Source organism: Lepisosteus oculatus, chromosome 28 (assembly GCF_040954835.1).
Source record: "Lepisosteus oculatus isolate fLepOcu1 chromosome 28, fLepOcu1.hap2, whole genome shotgun sequence".
Classification (NCBI taxonomy): Eukaryota; Metazoa; Chordata; class Actinopteri; order Semionotiformes; family Lepisosteidae; genus Lepisosteus; species Lepisosteus oculatus.
Window position 1 is genome coordinate 5,789,841 of NC_090723.1, and position 9,076 is coordinate 5,798,916.

Sequence of the window (9,076 nt, forward strand, 5' to 3'; positions counted from 1 at the left end):
TTAATGAATATCCCTACGCAATATATTTTAATTGTTATTGCACGGGCACATTAAAATCTTTGTCTATGGTCTGCTTTGATCAGTCCTTCCTGTATGCATTGAAACCTGTTTTAAAAGCATTTTAGTTGAATTTGCACATTAAATTTTTGGGAGACGTAGGCTGCAGTAGTGGGCAGTTTGCAGAATAGTCAGCATTCTTTCCAGTATATACATAGTGAGTCTATATATATTTTTATAATAGATATATGTTTGAAATAATGTAACGGACTGGTACCCCATCCAAAGTGTATCCTGCCTTACGGCCATTGCTTGCTGGGATAGGTCTCCCCTGTGACACTGTATTGGATAAGGCAGTTAAAAGATTGATGGAATGGACTGATGGATATTAGTAATATATTCTAATAAACTGGGTACATTAACAGATCAGGAGACCTTTTCTGCAGGTCTGCCTATTATTTTAGAGTTGCCATTTCAACCACATACCCCCACCATAACTCAAACTGCAAAACAATTATAATTATTTTAGAAATCTTCTTAAAGGGATGAGACATTAATCCATCATGCAGGTCAATAAATCCACAATAAGCTTTAACAATGTAGAAACATTAATTAACCAAAATCAAGCTGTGAGTAAGAGAGCTGACCTGGTACATTTCCAGTACGTTTCCAGGATTCCAGAATGTTTTTGGGATCACCCCTGAACGGTTTCCATTCATCCACTTAAAAACTATTCAGGATTAAAAGAGAGGAGGCTCCAAAAGTATCAGTGAAACTCCTCATAAAACACTAACACTAATCTGACCCCTATGACATATTACCATGGCCAAAAAACTCTGTGGCTTGACCAGAGTTCCTGTGATTTCTATGTCTTTAATGTGCTTCCACTGGGCTTCACTGTACTGGACCAAGCAGTAAAACATTTTGGACTGTAGGACCGTCCTAAAGAGTTTTTAAACAGATGGATGGCAACCTTCTCTGCAGAAAATGACAGCATGCTTGTGGGAGTGGGCAGTGTGTTTGCGCAGTGCACTGGAGGGGTAGTGTAGGCATTCACAGTGCACAAGGGGAGACGATACAGAGTGTTACAGTATGCCTGGGAGGGCATGCAGTGCATGAAGTGTATTAGGGACACTCTGCGTTGCCTGACGGTCCGTAGAGGAATTGGAGGAAGGTTAGACAGTGCGAGGAGGGAGATCAGTGAGCTGGACACAATGCCATCTGACGCGTCCAGCTGGGATTCAGTCCGCCTGTAGCACTGCAAACTGGTCAATATGGAGACCAATTACTCCTGGCCATGTGACCACACATCAACATCAGAGCGCCCCTACCCCCACCTCTCCGGCAGCACCATCTGCCCAGACCAGCAACTGCTGGAAACTCTCACTCCCCCCCCCCAACAAACACACAAGCGAACGTAATGCCACATTGGTATAGTTACTGCACGCTGTAGGTGTAGCTGCACTGGGCCCAGCTGGAATGCTGGAAATGTGATACACCTGAAATGTATTTTCATTCCTATGAAACTGAGGTTTGAGTATGAGGATGTCCCTAACTGCATACCACGCCCTGCACTACCTCTGCCTCTCCAGCCTAGGTTTTTGTCTGACTGTCTCTTTGTTCAGGAATGCAGGTGCCAGGGACTGGAATGCTGTTCAACAGATGACAAAACTAGACAGCATTTGCAGCAGAAGATATTTTTAGTTGTGGGGTTGGCATGTCGATAATGGACGTTTGTAATTGCTTCAAAAGTGTTAACTTTGCGTGTGCCAATGTGAATGTTTTTTAAAGACTTTTTTCACCCTGAGAACCTACTGATGTGAGATTTGTGTGGTGCGGTGACTTTTCGGGGTGTGCAGTGTTTACCCTCTGAGGTATCTACCTAGTAATAAGGGGAGGAAACTCACAGCACTCACTTCTGTTTAGAGTACTTGTTTAGAGAACCTGGGTTGAACGTTGAAGATTCATTTTCACTGCATTGCTGGATTTAATTTTATTGAGCAAAATTTCACATCTGGTGAAATACAGCGACTATGACTCTAGATTTGACTAAATAAAACATGAAATGAAGCTGGGAGACAGTGTCTTCCATGAGTCTACTGTACAACTAATAAGAGGCTTTTGAAATCCCTTTTTTAAAAAGTAAAAAAAAAAAACACAAATCTGGTGAATGCTCCACATTTCATTTGTTTTCTATAGCATTTGTCCCCCACCTTTTTCAGAGGCATTTAACCAAAACCAAACAGCAGAAGCCACTTGGCGAAATGCTGTGACTGGGCTGCATCTAATGTGTGGAGGCTTACGAGATCCCAGCCAGCATCCAGAGTAGGAACAGGGCAGCCTGGCACGACAGCATGAGGAAAACACAGGGAAAAGCCCTGAAACGGCTGCACAACGCTCTGCAGGTCAGGACAGGGGAATTGTTTTGCAGGGGGAATAAAAAAAACAAAACAGCCAAAACAACAAATCAGTCAATAGATTAAAAAGACCAGATCTGTTCTAAAAAGAGGTCTAACTGCACTGTGTTATCCAGAACCTTGGAGGGATGGAGAGAGCTGGCACGCTTCGAGTCAAACCTTTGCCAAGCTAGGAGCACAGTAGGGGCCTGTGTGTGTGTGTGTGTGTGTGTGTGTGTGTGTGTGTGCGCGCGCACACGTTTGTGTGTCTGTGCGCGCGCACGCGTGTGTGTGAGAGGAAGAGGGAGAGCGAGTGTGCGTTTAAATTCAGTGACATCTGTTCATTACTACTGGAGTGTGTTTATTTTTATACAGCCAGCTACAACCAGATAGCTAAACTGGCACCACTGGTTAATGTACCAGCTTGCTTGCCCTGCACAAGGAATTAAATATTTAGAGGCGGGTAAGGGGGAAAAAAAACAACAAAAGAGAAGGGAAAAATAAACAGGGACAGAGAAAGAAAAATATAACGGCCTATCCTGAAATCAGTCTGTGCTGGATGTTTCGAGGGCTTTACTGGGGAATTGGGTTTCACTAGGTTTGATGTGAACTGATGGAGCTGTTAATAGCACTGGGTGCCAGCCCTGGAGAGCAAGAGCACCTCTGTGGAGGAAAAGGAACTCCTAGTGCACAGGGCTCATGTGAAACGCAGCTACGTTCTTGCTGGAAAAAAAATGCAAGGAACTAACTTGGAGCCAGTTTTCGATGGTGGCAATAGCGCGGCTATTTCCGAAAGATCCGTAGAAAGAGAAATTCATCACTTGAATGGGAAATATTATTCATATTATTCACCTGAGGTAGCGGCAATGAATGGCACCACCGTCAAAGTAAAAGCTGAAAACCTAAATCCACCGCAAAAAACAATATATTATTCTGAACCTCAGCTCTGTTTCGCCGTTTCACCATTGAAATCACTGTCTTCATGTGATTTGAGATAAGGGTAGGTACTGGCTTAGGAAGTTCCCATTTCTTGCAAACTACGGAAGATGCAAGGCTGATTTAAAATGGGGCAAATGAATACATACTATATACAGATTAAGTAATAGATTAAATAATAATTTCAAAATTGCAGGACAGGTATGTGAACTATTAAAACACACAGACTGTTTTAATGAATGACCTGGTTCAGACTTGTCTATTGTTGAATAAGGATAAAGACTGAAGGACTGGGGGGGGTATCATCTAATCATCTAACATAAAACTCTGTTTCTTTTACTGATTATGAAAAGCTGTGCTAGTGAACTGTCTTTGTACTCTTGTGTGACAGGATCTGTCTGACAGAGCATCCTGAATTCCTGCCTGATCCAGATTCAGGATGGTCATTGCATGCCAGACAGGGAATCGGACACTGATCGGATGAATAGAGCTCTTCCTGAGCTTTCTGTTCTCCTTCATCCCAGCTCTACCTGGCTGGAATGAATCAGTGAAGTTTTGCTTAGCCAAGGGCTGAGAGAGTGCTATGAACTGCAGAGGGGGGGGCAGCATGACTGCCTCCCAGTGACGGCTGTGCACATGCTGACCTCAAACCACAGGGTCACCCCTCCCTTGAGAACCCCGCCACCACCTCCCCTACGTCCACAGCTTCCAGGTCCTCACAGAAGCTGGTTCTCCCCCTCCCAATACACACACACACCCCCCCCCCAGTCCCTTATCTTCCTACATCACTTCCCATCTCCCCCGAGATCCCTGCTCTGGAATTTCACTCATGGGGAAGAATCTTGCTGCAGGCACTAAATATGTCGCCCGCGTCTGACTCGAACCCATCAGAGCCTGAGAGACAGAGAGAGAAATAAAGGAAGAAAGAGAAAGAAAGTGTTGCTCCTCCCTTTCCTGCCTCCACCTGGGATCTCTGCCGCTACAGAAAAACAAGGGAGCAGCCTACCTTGTCACCTTGTTACTCAAGACAAGTGGGGCAGGCCACTAATGACCTTCTGCACTGGGCGGTGAATCTGCTGGTTTTACCAGCAGTCCTGCAAACATCAGTGGTGTCTGCAACCTGAATACACAGCAACGCCTTGACTTCAAGGAGTTTTAGCTGAAGAGCAACATTGTGCACAAAAAGAAAACACTGCTACTGGGTCAGAAAACTATTGACTGAGCTAAAAAGAAGGTAGCTTTGTTATTACTGACCCACAGACAGGTGAGACTCGCATAATTAAATTTCTTGTTTGAGTATTTTTGCAGCTCACTATCTCTTTCTCGGTCTATGCACACACAAAGTAAGCAACACTGAGTTCTGATGCTTTAAGGACATAGTAAGGACTAATATGGGTTATTTAACTGCACGTTGTGATAGTCCTGGTGCTACTAAATCCAGAAACCCATAGGACAAGGTCTAAGAGTTGGACCAAGGTGCATTCAGGTGGCTTCGGGATAGAGGTGCAGGTCTTGTACTACAGAGAAATCCCGAATGAACACAGACTCCCACACTCCCCAACCGCGCACCGCGATGAGACGATTACTTTGCAATCCATCAGCAATGCCAGTTAATTCAAAGTAAGGAGGACACTTTTAAAATCCACGTGCAATGACGGCAGAAGGAAAAAACGTTTAGGCTGGAAAGAGGCAGCGCTGGAGACAAACACTCGCCTGACATATCCGAGGCTAGAGCTCTCGACGACACACTGAGGACGGCAGCCTTAACAGCAGAAATTACCACGAGAGCTGCTGCTCTCCTTTGAAAACGCTATATGCAAACTAAATAAATAAATACATAAATAAATAAGAGATCTGTGCATAAATCTCTATTAAGTTTCTTCTTGGAAATGTTTCCAGCGTGTTCTGTATCACCATGGCAACACATTTTCCAGAATTTTTCCCAAGTGCCTTAGCAACTCAGACACTGGACGCTATGCAAGGAAGAGTCTATCACAGCCAAAGACTTTCAGATCTGTCAGTGGGAACTGCTGTTTCTTACTGTAAGCGACAGGGAAGATCAAGCTGACAAGAGCAAACCCCAGCACGGGAGCAAGGACTTAAAGTAAACTTAACAAACATATTAACCTTGGGGGGAAAAATGCTTATTTCTCCTCAGATTTTCCATTGAACAAACCGATGCAGTTATTGATGCCTGACCATTCTTTTGCCGATTTCTCATTCTACAATGAGCTTCCACACAATCTTTAAAAATAACATAAAAATAAGTTAAAATGGCAACATATAGCTCAATATTTGTCATGGTGATCCTTGTAAAGACTGACAGTCCTAAAATATAATTAAATAATCTTTACATTTATACAGTGCTTTTTTTGGACACTCCTCCCAGTTTGCTTTTGCATGTGAATCACACCCACAAAACGTCTAGTAATGTCATGTGGCCCCTTGAAAGTTTAATGTAGGAGTTCTGCATTTTTCTGTGGTTCTACAATAGTTCTGCTGTAGATTAAATATACCTTCACAAATCCTAATTATTTTGGACTAGGTGAAACATTCGTGTACTGCAAAAAACAGAAAGATTTGATCTGGTCATGGTATTTCAGTGGTACAGCCAATGCATGTTTAAACTGTAGCATGCCAGAAAACTAGGTTTAGACCACAGTAAAGCTACACTAAAACTGAAAATCCTACAGAGCATTTTCGGAGGTAGACATTCAAGAGGGAGGGCTCAAGCAGTTCATGGAAGACAAGGGATGGCGAACTACATTTCACTGTCACGGTAGTGAAGAGCCATGGATGAGCCCCACTAGGTTTCTGTCAGTGTGGCCCTTTCAAGGATACACAACCACTGAGCTTCACAGCAATCATTGTGATGTTTTCTCCTAATGATTGTAACTACTGCAAGAAAAAATAAATCACGCTTGTTTGTTGTTAGGCCTGTCAAGACAACCACGGTGTATTTTATTAGGAGGTAGCAAAATGTAAACCAAGGCTTCCATGGTTACCACTCTGGGCAAAAAGCTTCAAGGAAATCTGTTCTCACATGCTTAAAATGGACCTGGAAAAGCTGCAAACCCTTCTGAAAGTCCTTGAACCCGGGCCAGTTTGGTCAGAAACTCCTATAACTCCATCTGAGCTGAATATTACATTGAAACATCGATGTGAATATTGAGCAGGAATTTTTTTTTTAATTACTACATAATCCTAAAACCAGACATCTGAAAAAGTGTGACACCGACGCCTTGAGCTCCCCCTCATCTCATTCGAGTTTCGCTGTGGTGTACTCTAAAAACAACGCACTCAGTCGCGAGACATGCAGGCAATACCTGCCCTGCCTCCAGTCTGCCGAACCTCCAGTAATCTCGTCTCCAGATGACCCCTGGTACGTGGCTAAACCCTGGACATCTGTGATCAGCAGAGTGCCAGTTCTGCGTGGCATGACTGCCATAGCTCTGACAGAGTAAACAACCCACAGAAACCAGAGCATTCCAGTCAGCTGTATCACCAGGCAAGGCGAAAACAAACCATCAATAATGCCCAATGCCTTTTGTGACAGAAACCCAAGTAGACAGGTTCCTTCTTCTTCCAATTAGAAGCAATGTCATTTCCAGACCCTTTGTCAATCTGAATGCTAAGGTTAGAATGTCCAGTATGATTATTGTATGAGACACCCATCAATGCCACACTTTCTGACCTTTTTATGGATAATACAGTAATTTGCCACTCTTATATTGAGATAAAGAAAAAAAATATTATTTATAGATTACAATAATTAATACTGCCTTCATTCTAATTGCCTTCATTTACCTGTCGTAATTTTGCACAGTGCAGCTTCAATATACTAAATCACTGAAATCTGCCATATTGTTATACTTTTATTTAGGATATTGTCTCCTAATACCGTTTCTGCATAGGCTCAGAATAACAGTTTAACAAGAAGTTAAATACAATATACTGCAGAACAATCCTGAGATATTTAATCTAACATGAGATCCAGTATTTTTTTTTTAATTGCATATACAGTACGCCTGTGTTTTTTTCACGCATGTGCTGCAGTTTAGCACTGAATGTTGCAGGTGTAATTAGCAAATAAATCTTGTATGTACATGGTGTCTGACTGTCTTCATGTGGAGCAAAAGGGATGTATGTTATGTTTAAATCTACAAACAGTTTGTACCAGTGGTTTGGTTTGGTACAAATGAGAATTACACATGGCTTGCATGATCAAGTGAGGCGTTTGAAAGAACACATGCATGTGCGCTGGTTTGTATTCAGCAGTTATTATGCAGTATAGTTTAAGTCTAGCACGCTCATAACGAGCTCTGTTTGCAACAGAGTGTGTGTGTGCAGCTGTGCGTGTCTGCATGTTCGCCCAAGCTTGTGTGTACCTGTATGTGCTTAAGCATGTGAATGAACGCCCTCCGACTCGCAGAGCCCGGACCATAAGATTGATCTTCCAAAACAAAGTACAAATACAATATCTTTTTCTTCCCCCGGATCAATTCCAACACGCTACATTCATTTATTTGTGTTGTTGTGGGGTTTTTTTTTTAAGGAAAAAGCGGCAGAAATCTGTGAATTTCCAGAAAGAAGCAGACAATGTGATCTTGGCACAGTCGGAGCTGGGTGCCACAGGGAATTGAGTGCCACATGGTACCCAGAGCGGGGGGCAGCCGGGAGGGGGGGGGGGCACGCGGGGAGGAACCACGTTTGCATCTTAAATTCCACAACATCTGTTCACTGCGCGCAGCAAGACCGGGTTGTTGCAGGCACTTTAATTAGGAGTAGATTGAGACTAATTTTTAACAATAACTCAGGTAGTCAAAAGCCTTTCCCTACAGTGCATCTCTTGCCATTGAACCCCAGGCAGCCTGCCCCTGGCACAGTGCATTTGGACAGTACAGGTCGGTCCCATCCAGGCGCAGCCCACCACTGATCCAGGCCCGGGAACAGATCCACTGCTGGCTGAAGAACCAGGGTGTGGTGTGTCCTGTCCCCTGGCCGGTCCCCTGGGTGTAAGTGTGTTTCACGTGCATGTTTGGGTGTGATTTTTCAGTGCTGTGCAAGATGATCAAGGGGTGGCAGAGATATTTGTATTGTTTTCCTGTCAAATTGAGGATCTGGCTCTTGGTCATCCTTCATTACCTCTGTGGTCGTATTTCCCCCTTCTGTCCTCTGCCTCCCATTTGGGTCTAGAAGTGGTGCAGAGCTCATAACATATGTATAGCGGCCAAGGGTATATAAGCAGTAGTATGCACTTCTTTAGCAAATAATGTAATGAACCAGCAACTGGTCCCACTGTTAATCTTTAAAAAATGTGATAATTTCCCATACTACCATACCACACACTCAACAGCACTCACACACAGTTAAATGTCCAGTTTGTCTACTAAAGCCAACTAACACACAAACAGATTATCATGTTCTTGCAAACTACACAAACTCACACAGAGACGCACACAGCTGGCACCCATCTGTTTCAAGGGAGCGTTAATGCGAAAGAAGGAAAATCTCCTCTCCTCTCAGGATAAATTATTTTCTTTGAAAGTCTCCAAGAATCACCGCAATATACAATACAAAGAGCAGCGTTGTCACAGGTACTAGAACTCTGGGAAAACTTCAGAAAGGAAAGCGGTTCACTGAATGAAGTGAGAGAAAACAAGAATTTGGGCTAGTATCACAGAAGACCTCTGACTAACCTCATGACCATCCTGGCTGTGCTTTGCTGGTCTCCTGGGACAGCTTGG